Below are 19,965 nucleotides of genomic sequence, written 5' to 3'. Positions count from 1 at the left end.
AGTGGATGTCCACCAAGCAGGCCTGTTCCTTCATGAGTATCTTGTTTTGATCCTGTCAGGTATGGCTGAGTTAATATATTTGTAGATGCTTATACAAGGCATTGGTGTAAATCCCAGTATAGCTGTCCATGCCATCAGTGAGGGAAGGGGTTAGGAAGCTACTAAAGCAGTCATGTACTAGGTTGTAATTAGCTTTGGAGACATTTTTTAGTCTATCTGCTGCTAATGGGGATCAGATGTTATTGTTACTTCTAATGAGACTGATTGGGCCACATACATGGGGTGGTGCATTGATCACTCATGTTAGTGAGCACCAGATCCAGAATGATTGGGCCTCTTTCCAGGGTATCAACCAACTGGTTCAGGCCATTGGAGTTGATGAAGTCCAACAAACTTTGGGCAAGTGTGTTAGTACACATATAATTTATCCAATGTATGGATTGGTACTTAAAGTCACTTAAACCAGGGTGTTTGGTTGTGTCTTGAGTGATTCAAGTAGATCCAAGTATGCAGTGTGGGTATCCTGGTTCATGGAAGGGGTCCTATAACTGGCAATAACTTGGAGAGGGGTCTTTCCTACAGTCAATTGGACCTGGATTAGTTCAAGAAAATTGTTTTGTTTAACCAATCTAGAGGTGTATTTATCTTTTTCCACCTCCTTTAGTTCTCACACTTTCAGTTTGTGGTCTGAATGAGTGGAAGGCATTATTACTTGTTATGGCTGGTGTGCTTTCCATGGCCTTAAACCAAGTCTCTGTGACTGTACAGATGTCAGTATCTTCTAAGGTGAGGGCTGTTTCAAGTGAGTGCAGTTTTAGGTTTAGACTACTAGCGTTTAGCAGCATAAACTTGAGGTTGTTTTTTGAAGATTATTTTTACATCTGGAATTTTGTTGTTGTGACGTTGCCTAAAACAAAGCACTATGAGGGAGGCCAGAGCCTTAGCCAGTAATTGAAATCCCAGAGGTGACAGATGAAGACCATCCCTGTCAAAGCAGTGTGGTCTATCTAGCATGAAATCCCAAGCTGACAGGTACTGGATCCCTTTAGAATGACACTAGAAACTAAGCCAATTGTTGAAGTCAAAATCATTTTTTGTTTATATTATGGTATCATCTTAGGTGAAGGTAGTATGCTGCTCAAAGCTAGGAAAGTACCTGCCTGAGACACATATTCAGAGAGCTTGGTCATGTCTCTCTTCATATAGTCCGGTGAGATACGTCTCAAGTCATTCATATCAACATGAACTATGACAGAGTCATAATGGTACTTGTTGTGGAGAGACCTGAATGCGTGTGTATTCTGGTGGATCCTGGCACTCAACAAACAGCTGACTGTAACCATCTCCTTGTCCAGCCTGGTGAGTGGGACATCTGTGTGCCTTACTATAGAGTTGCCTGTCACCAAAAATTTGGTTTAGAAGTGCTTTGCCTTATGGGCTTGTTTGGTGAGACACTTGTGTTTGTGGTTTTATGCATATTGAGTGCTGCAGGTATGGTATTAGTTGCAGTATGTTTGTGTTTCGGAGGTCTCTGATGTTTAGGTAAATATCTGGTGAGTACCTCCACGTATGATTGTATTCATGTTGAGATCATAGCTTAAGCAGGAGGTGTAGTATGTGGGCTGACAACCTGTTCAGTCTCACTGTTCTGTGAATGAGAGAGCAAGAAGTAGATGCATCTTTCACAAACTGAGCTTGAGTGGTTTAGAACTAGTGAGTTGTCAGTGTACGTGAGGCAGTTGCTTCACTGTCTCAGGATATCCATGTCAATCAGGCTGGCAGGAGAAACAGAGGAGAACTGACCATCCATAATACCAGGTGTAAATTTGCTTACTTTAATGAGGAAGGATGTGGTTTAATTGGGGGTTTAATGCTGTGACTATATTATTGGGGCTCTCAAGGGGTACAAGACTATTAGAGATTAGGAGATTTCAGTTAAAGTGGCAAGTGCTGTAGAACGCCCAGCTGAGGTACTCTCCAAGCAGCTAAGCACAATTTAAGGGACTTTTCAGTTGGAGCATGGGCAGCTTCTAAGGGAAAATAAATCTACTTTGGGTATTGCGTTTATAACTGCCAATGGTGACCTCCAGTATGCCGTGTTGTGCAAAGGTGTGCTATGTACAAACAGATGCCTCCGATTGCTCAGATGAAGATTGTAGACCAGTGACTAGTTGCCATACTCTGTGGAGCTGTGTTAAAACAGGCACAAACCTGTACAAACAAGGGACTTATGTAGCAACTGTGAGAACCCTTTTTTTAAAACAAGTTAAGCAATTTTCAAACAAGCTGGCCAATGGAAATGCTCGATACTGAGCCTTATTCCAAAAATCTCCAACTCAGATTGGTCATTTGCTACACTCTTCTGCCAGAGGGGTGCAGGTGACCATTTTAATGTAAGATGGCTGGCTTTAGTGCTCAGATATTGCCAAACAGTCTAGACTCAGCAAATCTGAATCTAGCCTATGATATAAAATACATAAGTACTAGAAATCATCAAGTGCAGGAAAAACAGTCTCAAACAGCAAATAGTTGAAACAGTGAAACAGCAAAACAGTTAAAATGGCTAAAACAGTTAAACGTAGGAAGTAATTTAGTAATGAACAGTTTAAAAGTACAGTACAATGAATAAAAATTGTAGATTTAATGGATGCCTTGGACTTCATTTGGATTCACTCCAGGGATCAGAGAGAGAGACAGAGCACAACAATCCTAGAGCAGCTCCTGTAAGCTGAAAACAGGGTCTTGCAAATGTGCTTCTCAAATACTTCTCCCCTGTAGGCTTTTGAATATTAGCTAAAACACTGTCTTCTCCCATAGTGTCTTTTTTAGGCAATGCCAAACTGAAAGTACCTCTGACATAGCAAATCAAAACCAAGAAAATCTAAAGGTATTACTGCTCAATGCTAGGAGTCCAAACAAAAAAATCCACTCCCTAGAAGCTGTCTTTACCCTAGAGAATGCTGATGTCTGTGCAGTCACTGAGACATGGATTAAAGCTGCAGAGACCACACTAGCAATGCAAGGTTATAATTTCTTCCACACATTTAGGCCAACTACTTCACAGGCAGGGACAAAGGTGGAGGTGTCTCTATTTACATCAAAAATAAATATACTTCAAGGTGGTTCCCTATTATGTTGTCGAACTTTTAAAAGTTCTAATGCTATATGGCCAAACCCATAATGTTCGAACATTTAAAAGTATGAACATGTTAACAGAGATCTCCATTCAGTGTGGAAAGGGAAGATTTCCCTTTACTGCACTGTAGTGCGGTCTCGGAGTTGGTATATTTAAAGAGTGGGGGGTGTGGGGTGCAAGTGGGTTTTTCCACCTGCTTACAACTGTTAGGCAGGTTTTTTTCTGCTTTTATTTTATTTTTTTGTCATTTTCAAAATGTTAAAAGTTCGAACATATGGGTTCGACCATATAGCATTCAAACTTTTAAAGTTTTGATAACATAATATGAACCCCTTCAAGGCTCGTCAAACAGGACAATGCACTTGAGTTGCTCCATGTTCAAATTACCATAGGTAAAATCCAATACCACTTCCTTGCAGGCTATAGGTCCCCTTCTATGACCCAGAAAACACATACCATGTATTTAAACATATTTGAAATACTAACCATCCAAATAAACACCATAATCATGGGTGACTTTAATTACCCCACTATTAACTGAGAATTCTATACAACACCACATGTACATGCACAGAGATTCATGGATTTTGTAAACAGAAACTCCCTGGACCAGATAGTCAATACACCAACCAGGGGTGCAACCATACTGGATCTGGTCCTCACTAATATGGAGGACTGCTGCACATGCCCTACTGTAATGCCTTCCCTGGTAAGGTAAGAGTATAAAATGGTCTCCTCTGAAGTAAAAATAAAACCTGGACCCCCAGCTAAACCTGGAATATTCAGGAACTATTCTAAGGCTAACCTCCTGCTATTAAGTGAGAACCTGGCAAAATTTAAAGCCCCCATAAAACCTCAAGAACACTTTTGCCTATGCAGAACTGTTCACAGAAACCCTGTACAAGCATGTTAATAGCTGCATAAAGGCAGCTGTACCCACCAGGAAGAATTACAGAACTAACTAAAAAAAAAGCCACCCTGGTGGAATCACAAAATCAATCATATGTATAACACGAGGAAGAAAAGCATGGAAAAAAATAGGAGGTGCAACACCCAGCAGGATAACAGCACTCTCATCAAACTAAACAAACAATTTAGAGGACAAATAAAGTCTATCAAAGTCAAATTTGAGGCCAAGGACAACCACAAAACATTCTTTAGCTTTGTCCACAACCTCAAAGGCAATACACAATTGTGTGCAGAGCTCATTGTAAATGAAGCGACCTATACTGAGCCAGAAGATATAGCAAACCTCCTGGCTGATAAATTCAGCTCCAGCTTTACTCCCCTCTCCCCCTCAACCTTCCCTCAGGAAATATCATCAAATATAACTCCCCTACTGTCACTAGGGAACAAATCCTTAATGGTCTCTCTAAGACCAAGAACACTGCATCAATAGGCCCAGACATTATTCCAGGATGCCTTCTAAATAGCATGAAACATGACCTATCACGGCCTCTGGAACTACTTTTTAACTGTAGTCTCCAAACAGACTTTGTGCCTCATGAATGGAGAAAGACAACAGTCATCACTCTGTACAAAGGTGGGCCATCTACAGACCCTGGAAACTACAGACCCATAAGTCTCACTAGTCTTTTATGTAAAACCATGGAAAGAATTATCATTGAGATGATCAATAGAGATATAATATACCTCCAGACGCTGGACCCAATCTAGTTTGGTTTTGTCAAGGGAAGATCATGCCTACTCAATCAGGTGGACTTCTTTGTGAAGGTCGCCAAAGCAATGGATGAGGGCAAAATCATTCACACTGCCTACTTTGACCTGGCCAAAGCATTTGACACAATATCCCACTCGGGCATTGTTGACAAACTCAAGAGGTTAGGCAGAAACCCATATGTCACCCCATGGACAGCCATTTGGCCCACAGACAGGACCTATTTAGTTAGAACTGGGGAGTCCACCTCTTCAAAGAGGCCAGTCACAAGTGGAGTTCCTCAGGCATCAGTCCTTGGACCGGTCCTTTATAGATTTAGATATAGATATATACTTAGGTCGAATTCCAGCAATGATATCGGTCTGTAATTACTTGGTTGGGTCTTCTTGTTTGGTTTAGGGACCATCAAAATCTTGTCTATATTAATGTCTCTTGTAAAGGATCCCCATCTTTCACACTCTTGATAGTATTTTAATAGTGGTATTGCTAATTCCTGTTTAAATTCATTAAAGAATTCTGTTGTAAGCCTATTCAACTCTTTGTTAATCTTTCTATAGGTGGTATTATATCCAGCTTGCAATTTCACTCACTAGTTTATCTTCTTTAACTTAGTAATTTTGGAAAGATAAAATCGAATTAACAGACCACACTCAATCAATGTGTAAAGGTAAGCATACCATTAAAAACAAAAAGATGAATGAAACATATTTTAAAGAACTTCACAGTATATATAAGGTGAAGCACTTTCATCTCACACAAAGATGTTATGAAACTTCATCAGAACACTGCCATTCAATGAACATAATGAATTTAAAAGTTTCACCTTCCAATATAAACTATGTAAAAAACATACTCTAAACTAATCACTGTTAAACTGTAATGACCAATTAAACACTGAGTTAAACATTTTAATTACAAATGATTAAACTACACAAAATATTAAAAACAATATGAATGTCAAAAACAATTGTTTAAAAAATGTGTGTAATCAAATGTATTAGAACATTTATAATTTTGCTACTCTTAATTTCAGTATACTAGAGATTGACAGATGATGATTCAGTCCAGGGAATTTCATACCATTTGACCTTAACTGCCATAGAAGTTCATGATACTCAAGGCTATTCTCCCACTCCTTGGATTCCAACAGTTTTTTTTTTCCAGAATAGAAAATAAAAATCTTGTAAACCCTATACAGTATATTGTATGCCGGTATAAAGCACTAACAGTATTTTTATGTTTAATGTTATAATGATATTCCCTAATTATTTGTTTTGAGCCTCTCTGTCTTGACTACAGAAAAATAATTACATATAAGGCAAGAAGAAAGATAAATGATTACACTTGTTTCACAGTTATAATTCCCAGAACATCCTACTGACCTTTCAAATCCTTCAACATTTATACAATGGCCATCAAAGATATACTTACAAAACTAACATCTCCCACATTTAAAAATTCTCCCAACCTAAATTTGAATAGAATCACTGTCCCTACTGTAGTTCACCAGTCCTCCATTTCCTTTGCTTCTTACCTGAACTATTACCCATATTCAATCACCAAGATGTCATTTATTGTGCCTGAAACTGTAACCACTGCAACAGTTTTACCATTTGTTTCTAATAAAGGCATTTCCCCTCAATTTCTTGCATTCCATAAGCTATTCCTTTTTGTTAGGTAATATGCTATGTTCAGTAAAAAGGTTGTATAACCTTCTCATCTATCTTCAGGTATCTGGTAATGCACATTTCTAAGTTTTTTTTTCCTTGATGATTTCCTTAACCTTCTGTTTCCTTTTACATTCCTATTTATTATATTATATTCTGTTTCTATGTGTAACAAATATCCTTTTGACCCCCTTACATTTGTTAATTGCTTATTCCTCTTTTGTTTGATCAAGACTGACACAAGTTCTCTAATATTTATTTTAATGAAACCACAGTTTGCTGACATTGAGTCCACCCCATAAAGAAAAGGGTCACAGAAGGTTATTATTATTCTCCTGAGTATTTCCAATAACTGTGCAGATTTCAAAAATAAAGGATCAAACCAGTGGTGTGGCCTCTCTTGGTCTGCTGGCTTAAACCTAAGTGCTGCATGATCCAAACACACTGTCAGGAGAATTCTATTTGTTCTGTATTTGTAAAAATAGGTTGGGTGAACAATCATATGTCAAGATGATTAACTGCACCTCCCTTAGGGCTTAAGTAGGTGTATTTTTTTTCATAGGATTTAACATCCTCTATTTAGTCACCAGTTTGATGTCTTCTGTCAGCAGGTATGCATTGCTGTGGCTTTTTTTGTTTCTGCCCCTATCTCCTGGAAGCCTATCCAATATCACATCTTTCAATGTGTTAAAATCCCATTCAATACTGGCACAATCTACATTTCCCTTATTTTCATTTATTGTATCATAGAAGTCAGAAAATAGAACTGTAGCATTTTCATTTGGACCATAAAAGTTCCCTTCCATAAGTGTTTCCCTCACTGTTTTAACCAAGGCAATTACCTATCTATTTGATTTGTCTGTCACCACCATCAACTTGGACCAGCTGAGGGAATTATGTAAGAGAATTACTAATACTCAACTAGCAGTTCCCCAACAGCTTATACACCCCAGACATTATAAAGCTTCCAAAATCTAGCTTGATCCCTGATTTCCAGCTTAGTTTCTTGTACACATATTATGCTTGCATTACTCATGTGAAGGTAATAACAATTGCCTTTCTTTTATGTGTTGTTGCCACATTCCTTACATCTACTGTAAATTCAATGATAAAGAAAGCGTACCTCCTAATGCTAAAGTACAGCTATCAGTAACAAGTAAAAACAGTATTCAAAATGAAACGCTGTACAACAATGGCCAATTAAGTAAAGTTCTCTTGGAGAATAGGTAGTGTGGTTAAATGATATAAAACTTTAAAAGTGCAACATATATAGCAAAAAACTTGCATAAATTTCCAGTACTTCAATTAAATGCACTTACAAGATATTCATGCTGTGAATGCAGTTATACTATAGCAAAATGATGGCTCCAAAGTATCCAGTCTTATGATGGCTCCAAAGTATCCAGTCTTTTTAGTCTGATATACAAAGTATCCACACTGAAGATGTAGTAGCTGCTATGTGACTGTGATGAACTGTGATAACAACTTAACCAGTCTAACAGATCAAATAAAAGCTTCTAGCTTTAATGGCAGTTAAAATCCTTTTATTGTAGAAAAAGTCAAACTCATCATGTCAATTTAAAATCTTGATGTAGAATAAAACAGTCCCTCTGTATTCCAAACGATAAGCGCTTTCGGTATCTTCTTCAGATCGTAGAGATTAGGACTAGAAGTTCCTTTTTATAGTACTTAGTTCCTTTACTGTTGGAACAATCATTCAATCATCACACTGTCAATCAGCTGTTTAAATGCACCAATCCTCTTTTCTCTCAGCTGAGGTTGTTCCATTTCCTATACCTTTTACTTTTGAGGGGTGTGACCAATCATGAATTATTAAGCCAGACACACCTCCATGTTAGCTAATAGTTGGTCTTCTAGCTTTTAGTATAGGTTTCAGTGGAATGATGTTATTCAAGCCTGGCTCAATATCAGCACAGAGGTTCACAATCCACCTACTCTCTCTGCATTCAGTAATATTTTCAATGTCACCTTTCCTTATTCCACTATATACATTCTCTATCACTTTACAAGTGAAAGAATGACTGACATTTCTTTCAGCATGCATTGCTAAAGCATTATGTGGATCTTTATTAGTAATGTCTCTTTGATGTCTCAAAATGTGATTTTTAAACATCTGATTAGTTTTTCCTACATAGAATGCAGGGCATAGTTTACAGGTAGCCATGTACACCACATTGGGGGTTACACAAGTGGCTTTGACATTAAAGGTGCATTTCTTCTTTGTCCTTGGATGTTCAAATTCGTTATTACAGTCAATCAGTGGGCATGCTGTGCAGTGGCCACACTTGAACGTGCCTTTATGTCCAATGATTTTACGTTTGTGCAAAGTAACCTCTTTAAATTTTTCTTATTCTTGTAGCCAAAGCATGGTGTTTCACCTACAATGTCTTTTAGCTTGGCATCCTGGGTGAGGATTGGCTAAAACTGCTTTATTATAGATTTAACTTGTGTGTTGTCTGTGCTGTAGGTTAACATCACTCTGGTGGTTTTGTCTTCTGTCTTGTTTTTCTTTGGGATAACTTCTTGAACATTCACATCTCTTTCATTATAGCCTCTATTTCTTAGGTTTTGTTGTAGAAACAAAATTTCCTTTTCTCTTGCCTCATATTTGCTACATCTTTTATGTATTCTTTGTGTTTAATTTCGCATAATATTTTTAGTGACATGTTTAGGATGCATGCTGCTTTTCAACAAGTAATGATTTCTCCATGTATTTTTTCGGTGTAATTCGGTTTCCAACATGTTTTTGTTAAGAATAACATTTACATCCAAAAATGCAACTTGATTATGAGAGTGTTCTGCTGTAAAGCTTAAAAAAGAAGTAGTCCTATTTAGATATTGATGGAATGATCCGAATTGTGGTACGTTTCCTTCCCATAAAATAAAAAGATCATCCACAAATCGACCATAAAATTTGATGCATTCATGCCATGGATTATTTGAATTCAATACATGCTCCAACTCCCAGTCTACAAGCACAAGATTTGAGTAGCTGTTCGCACAAGGGGTGATTGTCTCATACTTTGGATTACATTTTTTGTTGCCTTTTTTTGCTATCTTATATCTTGTGTGGGTCCTGAACCTCATCCTATTAAACCCATAGTGCCCCTCTCCATTCCTGGTCAGCTTTCTTGTGTAGAGTATTTGCAATATTTCACTAAATTATATCTAGGCTCTGGATGAAGTTGAGAACTGAAGGATACCCTACACCTGGGTCACGCCCTTCTTGTCTAACACGTCATTAATTGCTGTGGTTCAAAACACATAATGGTCACAGATATTACTATCTGATTGGAAAAGTCATGAGCACATGTTCAAATAGTTTTGACTGTTCTTATCTAAACATATCAGACAATGTGATGATCATCATATCTAGCAGAACACAACAAATGCATTTTACTACAATGATTTTGAGCATGGGTAAAAAGCTTTTAAAAAACTCCCACTTGTTAACATTTCAAAAGGGGACCCTAACCAAAATTTATGCTAACAATAACTTGATGTACTTTGGCAACAGGCATAAACTTTCATTATGGTTCATCTCCACAGCTGTGTAACTCCTAGTTTTCTTATATTACAGTGTCTGCTGTATTGGCTGTTTGGAGTTCCAAAACTCCATCCTACATGTGCAGCTGCTTGGCTGCTGCATTGGTTGCTGCTTCTCCCTTCACACCCTTAAGGAAGCCAGCATATTAGTCCTATTTACTTCATATGTTTGGAATTAGAAGAATGTCCCTTTTTTTCTGATTGCTGTGCTGGAACTAGTTACTTCAGATTCCTTGAAAACAAAACAAAGATATATGGAGCCACTCGCTGATAAAGTTACTCAATTTATTAATGATGGTTCACACTTTTGAATAGGATGCTTCATCAGGCAAAACATTCTCACATTTCATACTTAAATACCATTTAAAAACCACATGATTTAAAATAAGTCATATCATCTCAAACAATTAAAAATTAAAGGAACACTAACACATTTTTACTTTACTTGGTTATGCAACTCTTTCAACATAGGTTTAATACTAAATGTACCATTCAAAACTGTATAACTTTGTGTCCTAAACCTATTCATTCATTTACATTCTTCTGCTTTTGTTAAATTAATAATGCCACCCCCTTATTTTTTCTTGAAAAAACAGTAATACCAGGAACTTAAATAAATGTGTGTTTATTTGTTTCTTTTATGTGTTTATAAAATACATTTGTTTCTGTATTTCTCCTTATGTTTGATAGGTTATCACCTATACATGCGCTTAACTTATGATCAGTTTTACCTATATAAAAAGCTTCACATGCTTCACACTTCGGCAAATAAATAATGTTCTTAGATTCACAATTTTCATAGGCTTATAGTGTAAAGACTTTCCCGATGACAGGGTTTAAAATATATATTTCTCTCTTGCTTTCTCTCTATATAGATATATTTACAGTAAATAAACCTCTTTCAAGCATAAGTCCTCATTCTGTCATTTATACTTTTATTAATAGTTCTAATCTGCTCATTATAGCATAATCTATTTTTCAGTGTGTTTGATTTCCCATATCCAAAGCTTGGTCTTTCTTCTACTATTTCATTCAGTTGAGATATCTGTTGTAATATAAGCCACTGCCGCCTAATAACATTTTTTACATCATTCATTCTCCTATTGTAAGTTAAGACACGTCTACATTTATTTATTTTACTGATATTATTATGGACTTCATGAATCTTTTCATAAAATATGGGCTTTGCTTCATGTTGTCTCACCACCTTTATTACTTGTTTGCAATCATTTAATTTATTGCAGCTGTATCCCCTCTGAATAAACTTATCCACCATCACTTCTAGTTGATTTCCATCTTAGTGCCCTGTGCATTTAATCTTGCTACCCATAATATCTGATTTCTCACTATATTTTTAAAAATAAATGATGGATGCATACTGGTACTGTATCAATAAGTGTTCCTCTTAACATTTTTTATATAATGATATTTAGAGCTTACCTGTTTCATTCTCATTGAGTGTGATGTCTAAAAAAACAATTTTAGTGTAATGCACCATCTTCTTAACTGTTAAAATGCTGGTTGCCATGTGTATATACACACAATAACCTAATCCAAGGTAATTAATATATGATCCCATATTAAAAACACATAATCAGCAAATCTTTTATAAAACACTATTTACTGAAAGAATTGTTTTTATACTCTGAGAAAATATATTCACTTTCCCATACATTCATCACTATATTAGCATAAGTGTTCACCAACGGTGTACCCATAGCCACACCTTTCTCTTGTTTATAATATTTATCTTGAAAAATAAAAATGTTATTAGCCAATACTATATTCAACAAGTTGCCTAATGCATTTATATTCATATTAGCAAAATAAGTTAATGATGAATGTTTCCTGAAACTTCTATTCCTAAATCATTAGGTATAGATGTCAATAAAGAATCCACATCCAATGTCACAAAATAACTATTCACATCTTTATCAATTAACCACCTAGAAAACTGTTGTAAGAAATCAGATGATACTTTTATTATACTGTTTCAAATGTTCCTAATTACCTTTCTAAATATTTTGAAATTAGCTCAGTAATTTGTCCCCTTGAAGATACTGTAGGCCATATATATATAGGTGGCTTTGCCAAGGATTTGTGAATCTTTAGTGCACCATATATCACATGTATTTTAGTTGAATGTGTATATAAAAGTTCTAATGTATCCAATGATATTTCACCATTCATATGCATGTTATACACAAAAGAATCCACTTCATTGATCACTTTCATAGCATCTCTTCATGAAATTTGCCTATAACCATTGGATTCCATCATTTCTATTGTTGCAATATAACACTCAGTATCTATAACTACTATACTACCTTCCCAATCAACACTTTTTATTTATTACATCTTTATTTTCTTTTAATGACTGCATAGCTTTTATCTGTTCATTACTAAATTTGCTAAAGACATTTTTCTGTTTACCTTATAAAGTTCATCTATTTCATTTTCACAGGCAGCTTTAAATACTGAAATTAATGGGTTACTTACTGGTTTAAATGTGCTAGTTCTCTTCAATGGTGTACTGTTTCATTTTTATTACCAGACACCAATGTCAGATTTAGTTGTCTAGTAAATCATTTAATTTCTGATAAGGTCTGGGAGATATCTGCTTTATCTGCTGGTGTGAATGTTAAGTCCCTTATTCAAAACAACAATTTAATTCTTAGTTAACACATACCATGATAAATTAAAAACTAAATCAATATGCTCAGTTACATTGTGTCTAGCTATTTCTTGTAATGACTCCTTGTAACCATCCCTTGGTTTAAGTCTGTTCCTTTCATTTGTCTTCATCTGCTGTGGCTGTTCCTCCATTTGTGTTGTGGGGGCAGCGGTAATGGTTTCTGTTGTAACATTGGATAGTCCAAAGGGGGCTAGAGCAGTCATGATATTTGGATCAATTGTTCCTGTTCTTGTTGCACACACTGTATGGCAGTTTGTACTGCTTCACCAACTTGCAGTGACTTATTCATTTGTTGCAGCTCTGCATCCTTCTCTCTAGGGCAACCATTGCTATTGAACCATGTAAAAACAGCACCACATTTGAAGTCATTAGAATCCCTTCATTATTTACATTTTTAGTCTCAATCAGCCTCTTTTCAAAGGCTGTTAATCTTTCTATTAACTCACAAAATGATGCAGAGTATGTATTAGTTTCAGTATCAGCAACCAAGTCCCTATAAAGTTTTGTTACTTCATTTATAAGATTGCTTTCAATAGGTTCAAAAAACACATTCATCATTCTCATATAATGCAAGGATTACACTTCTGCAACCTCTATTTCTGGTCCTTGAAAGTCTAAGTCCTTGAGGATTTCCTCCTCATCCAAACTGAATAAGGTAGCCTTGACCCATATCTCTCAAACAGTTCCCTAATACCAGATTGTATATTTTACCTGATGAGCACCATCCACATTGCTTACCAGGGGTTCTCCATGCATAGTTTTCTACAGTTTTCCTTTTTGTTAGTCCCTAGCTGTTTGTTTCTCTCTTGTTTGGAAGTTCTGCTCTGGACATTCCATCCTATTGTCTATAACCCTCACCATCTATGAGATCAACATTTCTTGAGATCAGGCTTAGCTGCAGTATACTTTTCCACCTCCTCCGTGGTATTGGAGGCATGGACACAATTCTTTTTTAATAAGTATAGGCCTGTAGGAAATCTCAGTTAAACTGTAAACCTCTTTTCTTTGAAAAGTCTGATACAGGAGTTTAGAACTTTTCTCTTTAAAAATAAGGCAGTATTTAGTTTGTTGCCAGCCACACACTTGTTCCACACATTTTCAAATCATTACCTAACATTCTTTCTTTTACCATTAGTATTTCTTGATCTGCATATTTGAGGCATTTAAAAATAAACTGACTTGGATAAGTGGTATTCTTGGTATAATTTTTTGAGTATGAATTATCACTAGCAATGACTCCAGAACAACCATGTTTTGAAGTTTTGTTGTTATAAAAATCCTGGGATTATCTCCTTCTGAGTGATTAGAAACTCCAAGAATTCACAGCAGTCATTGTTTTGCCATTACATAAGTGTCCCAAACACAGACTCTGGTAACTTAAGACCCATTATCTTCGCTAGTTTTATTTATAATGCTTTGGATGACTATCATTGCAGAGCTCATTAATCTCAATATTGAAAATCTCTTAACCATTTACCCCTCATAATTCTGACTTTATCAAAGGAAGGTCTTGCCTCTTTAACCTCATTAATTTCTTTGAAAAAGTAATTACTGTAAATACAGATTGTGTATTGAATATGGCATATCTGTACCTGAATAAGGCCTTTGACAGACAGACTTGAAAGTCTGAATATAAATAATTATTGTGTGCTTACCAGAAGTGAGAGACACTAACTTTAACAAACTAGCTATCTGATAGGATCAATGTGGTTAGGGCCACTGGTGCCACTTCTGAAAGCAACAAAGTTACTAGTTGTACAGCTATTCCTTATACATTCAGGCCAGCACTCCTGGCCTATCATTATCAAAGTATGCAGACAATTGTAATTTGAGTATCAGTATTTGATATCCCACTACATGCAGTTGCGCCAACATGAATTAGACCGAGTTAACAAATGGTGCAAGGACAGCAGTCTGAAATTTAATTGCGAAAAACATAGCATAGTTCATTTTGGTAAACAAAACATTTTTCACATGCAAAGATGGCATACCCCACCAATCAGGCACAGTTATAAGGAATATAGGCATTCATGTTGATGATTCCTTATCATTTGACAATCATGGCTCTGCAGTGGTTCATAAAGCCTTCTTTTTGGCTCATCTAATCTCCAAAGGCATATATATATATATATATATATATATATATATATATATATATATATATATATATATATATACATACTAGAGCCAATTAAGTCTTAATTCTTCTTTACTGGTATCTCCATCAGACCCATTATTGAATATCATGCACCTTTAGTCACATATTTGTCTAAACATATCACTCAACTTGAGAGACCGTAGAGATTCTTAAATAAAAAGATAAGTGGCCTCAAAAATCGTAGTTATCAGGACAGCGTGACTTCCATCTCCATGCACTCAGTCTCCTATAGGTTTCTCTATGTGTCTAGTATTTCGAGCTATTAAAAATCCAACTCTCTTTGACATCCTGTTCCTTCACAGATCAAATGATACATCAAATACTTTGTTAAAGGAACTAAACCTTCATCTGCAGATAAATAAGACATGCAGGCATAATAGATTCACATCTTAACAAACCCCTGACCTCTGGAACAGACTTCCACTATGATAAGTACAGTAGAACACTTGCCACCTTCATGGTAAACCTAGATAATGGGATAGGCAGCCTCAAATCCACCCCCACTCCATCTATCTTATTTTATCCTCCTTGAGGCTAGAGGGAACTTCTGATTATAAATATATTTATCTCTGTCAATATATATACAGATATAATGTATATATATATATATATATATGCACATTCTGCCTAGGCTTGTAATTGTCTGCCGACTGATTGCCAAGCATGCAGCTATGAACTTACAGACCAATAGCAACACTAATATCTCCTCATTATCACCATAAAGTTTTCTGTTTTCAGCTCTACTAATTTATTTTTCAAACTTTTTTAAGTCCATTTGCATTCCAGTTATTAATATCCCAAATTCTTGACAGGTCTCACTTAAACCATCAGATCGTCAAGGTTAGTATGTTGCCATGTAAGTTGTTTGCTGTGGTGCTCAATAAGGACTTTTAAAATTTTAATGACATTTGTCTTTATATATATATATATATATATATATATATATATATATATATATATATAGACATCACACAGACATGATTTTACAAGTAAATAATAATGATATTATGGCATGTTACATTCTGCTAAGCTTCATTTAGAAAAGGACATATGACATTTTCTCAGGACAATGACAGCAACATATGCCCAGATTATATCTGTATTTAGCTGTCATATTATCCAAGGTAAAAATCATACATATTTTTCTCCCAAATAGTGAAGCTTTCTGTCACTGGATTGATTGTCCAATCCCACTGACAAAATTATATGAAGATAAAATTATCTAAATGTCATTGTCCCTAAATTTGACACCTAAGTGCATTATGTAGCTGATGACTATAACATATTTCTTTTTAAAAATTTGCTAGAAATATCTAATTGTTTCAGTGACATTTTCCAGTAGTGGCAGTTATAATAAGAAGGGAAGTGGTAAAATCACCCTGCCACTAGTACTGATGCCTCAAAAAGCTTATGTATCTAGTTTGTATCTTTGCTAAGCTGCACTATGTATAAAATCTAATAATTCTGCTTACTTTTGCATCCTTTTGCATTCCTCCTGTCCTAGCCCTGTACAGCCTCTGGATGTTCTTCTGGAATCTACTACTACTCAGCCTGGAACCCCTAATTGCTCTGTACAAGTACCCCTAGCACAGTATTTACCAAATGCGTCTCTCAAACTTCTTGGAGAGTTGACCTTAACAGTAGCTTAATTTTATTCAAGAAGAGTTAGGGATCAAACAGGAAAACTATGCTCATGGATATGGGCCACCATTTTCATGGTAGACAATGTCAGTAGCTAGGGCAGTGTCTAGTACAATGAATTCAAGGACGTTGTCACCACTCATCTAGTTTGAGTTGATGATCTGTGAGACTTCTGGTCTTTATATGTGGTTACAGAGGCATTAGGATACCAGAAATCCTCCTCTGAGATAAGAGAGGTAGCAATAAACCTCTTCTTCCATTCCACTCTAGCTATCCCATACCAGTGGTCAATTCTACTCCTGAACTCAGCTTCCAGGTGCCACAAATGGGCACCCTAGCTTTTAGCCATTGGGCAGTGTCTATGTTTGTGTTTTTATTTGGTAATCAAGCTTCCTTATGCATCAGAAAGTCATGCCATATGGGTACTGGCAATCCCCCAAAATTGTCTACAGGTATGCATGCCAGGTGTAAAAGAGAATGGGTATCTTTTGATGGGCTTGTGTCTCTGATAGCACAGTTATTTCTGCTGTGCAACCACTGATTGACGTGATAGGTCCCGGAGAACTATCAACCATTCATTGTATTATAATGCAGTCAGAAAACAAATGAATACCTACTGGCCCTCAAATGGACTAAGAAGTAACGAGAAAATGATGAATGATCAGTTGGCCTATACATCTGTTTGTCTGTATAGTCTATTTTTTAATATTTAGTTTATAGTAGGCATGTATCCTGGATATATTTTTTCTGGTTGATAGCTCAATATATGTTTGAATCACATCACGGTGAGCCCTTATAAAGTTAGAAAAAAACAGTACTGATTTTTCACAAAAATTATATTCATGTCGTTTTAAATATTACAGAAAAACAAATTTTACCTCTGCACTCAAGACACATTTATATTTGAGACTGTATTTTCCTCATACCCACACTTCAAAAGGGCAGACACTATGCTATTTGATGCAGAACATTCTGCAGTCTTGCCCTAAAACTATCATAAGAAAATATTGAAGCAATATAGAGATAATAATATTTGTAGACAGTATCAAAATAAGATCAAAATTGCTTTTAGAAATTGACAAATGTCAGCTTTTGCAAAACAGTGACCATGTCTTTTCAAGATAAGACGTGTCCTAGATAACAAAAAAGCATACAGATCATGTCAATTTTGACTTCAGGCCTAAAACTAGAAACATATTTATTAAAGTGATGTTTATTTTCAAATGGTGTGAAATAAGAGTTTTATTTTTATTTCAGTTTAATATCTGACTTTTCATTTGTCTTTGAAGCTAGGCACATTATGTCTGGTTGCTTTATTAAGTAATTATCTCAGAATTGTTCTCTGATGATGTTATTACTGCTTAGTGCTCGGAGTCTAAACAAAAACTCCACTCCCTAGAAGCCCTCCTCACTCCAGAGAATGCTGTTGTTTGTGCGGTCACTGAGACATGGTTTAAAACCATGGAGAGCACACCAACAGTGCAAGGTTATAATGCCTTCCACACATTCAGAACAGATACTGCACAGACAGGGACTAAAGGTGGAGGTTTCTCTATTTACATAAAAAATAAATATACCTCAAGCCTGGTCAAACAGGACAATGCACTTGAGCTGCTCCATATTCAGATCATCATAGGCAAAATCCAATATCACTTCCTTTCCAGCTATAGGCCCCCCCTCTATGACCCCGGAAACCCATACCATGCATTAAAACTTATTAGAAACACTAATCATCCAACCCAATGCCATATTCATTTGCAAATTTAATTACCCCACTATTAACTGGGAATCCTATATGACACTAAACGTACAGGCACAGAGATTCTTGTTATTTTGTAAACACAAACTCCCTGAACCAGATAGTCAATACATCAACAGAGGGTGCTGCCATACTGGATCTGGTCCTCACTAATATGAGAGACTGCTGCACACCCCCTATTGTAATGTCTTCCCTGGTAAGGTCAAACCACAAAATGGTCTCCTTTGAAGTAAAAATAAAACTTGGACCCCCAGCTAAACCTGGAATTTTTAGGAACTACTATTGGCCAACCTCCTGCTATTAAGTGATAACCTGGCAAAATCTTAAGCCTCACTCATCCCCACGCAAGTGAGAGAGGATGCACGGACCAAACCAGTTGTAGTCAAAAGCACAAAAAAGTCCAGCACCAGGGAGATAGGTAAAATTTAAGATTTAATGTGACAAAACAGCAAACCGGTTTCAGCAAAACTTACAGCCTTCTTCAGTGCATTAACTGACATTAATCTATTACACATTTAAATAGTGCAAAGTTAAACCAGAGTCAAAGCTGATTGGCACATGTCAAAATTAGCTTAATTCATTAAGGCTGGGCTTAAACAGAGCCCCCAGCCTGACAATCCAACCAGATTCTTTATTATTTAACATGGAGTGCCAACCTGATTTATTAAATTTGTGTCCTTGGATTTTATCAATAATTGTAAATTGAAAATTTGCAGTGGCATGGGTCATTGTATGTTTATAAAGAGCATTAGATATTCTTTTGTTTCTTATGTCACTAAGATGTTCACTAATCTTATGTTTTAATGGCCGAGATGTTTGCCTACATAAAAAGCAAAGTAAAGACAGGTGGCCAGATAGATGACCCAGTCACTGCTGCAGTTGCCGAAGCATCTGATTTCAAAAATATGTGGAGTATAGCTGCTGGTAAATTCCTTTGTTTGTCAACATGTGTACAAGAACTACAATGGCCACAAGAGTTACTGCCCACTAACTTGTCCCCAAGTAGGTAGTAGGGGTGAAATGTTTATAGTGGGTTAAATGAGAATTGATGGTACAACCTCTTCTATAAGAGAAAAAACATTGTGGGGAGAGCATTCCAGCTAATTTCTCATTGGCCAACAGGATGTCCCAATGGTTATTAATAATATTTTTGAAGCCATCTGTATTGCATCCAAATGTTGTAACCAGACGAATGGGTTGGGGAGATTGTCCATCCCTTCTCTTGGATCCCTTACCATAAGTCAACAAATTCTTCCTATCTTGTTCAGTAGCAAAAGAACATGCCCTGTTGATATTGTCTGCATGATAACCCCTATTTAGAAATCTTTGGGATAGATAGTTTTTACTGGTATTATAGGCTACATCTGATGAACATATATGCTTAATGCATAGAAATTGGGATTTTGGGATGTTACAGATGATGTGGAAGGAGTGATGACTGGAAGCATGAAGTAAGGTGTTAAATTGGGGGAATTTTCTATAAATCTCCATTTCAAGTGTATGGTCATCCTGATTTAAAATATGAACGTCCAGGAATGTGATCTCTTTATAATCATAATTAAGTGTAAAGTGTATCCCCCACTTATTTTCATTTAAGTATTCTACAAATTCCTGTGGATATCCAGCATCCCACCTCCACACCATCCAAACAGCCATCTAGATAA

The sequence above is a fragment of the Protopterus annectens genome, chromosome 2.part0 (genome assembly GCF_019279795.1).
Source record: "Protopterus annectens isolate FY-2018-M chromosome 2.part0, PAN1.0, whole genome shotgun sequence".
Taxonomy (NCBI): Eukaryota; Metazoa; Chordata; order Ceratodontiformes; family Protopteridae; genus Protopterus; species Protopterus annectens.
Note: the sequence above shows the minus strand (reverse complement) of the source record.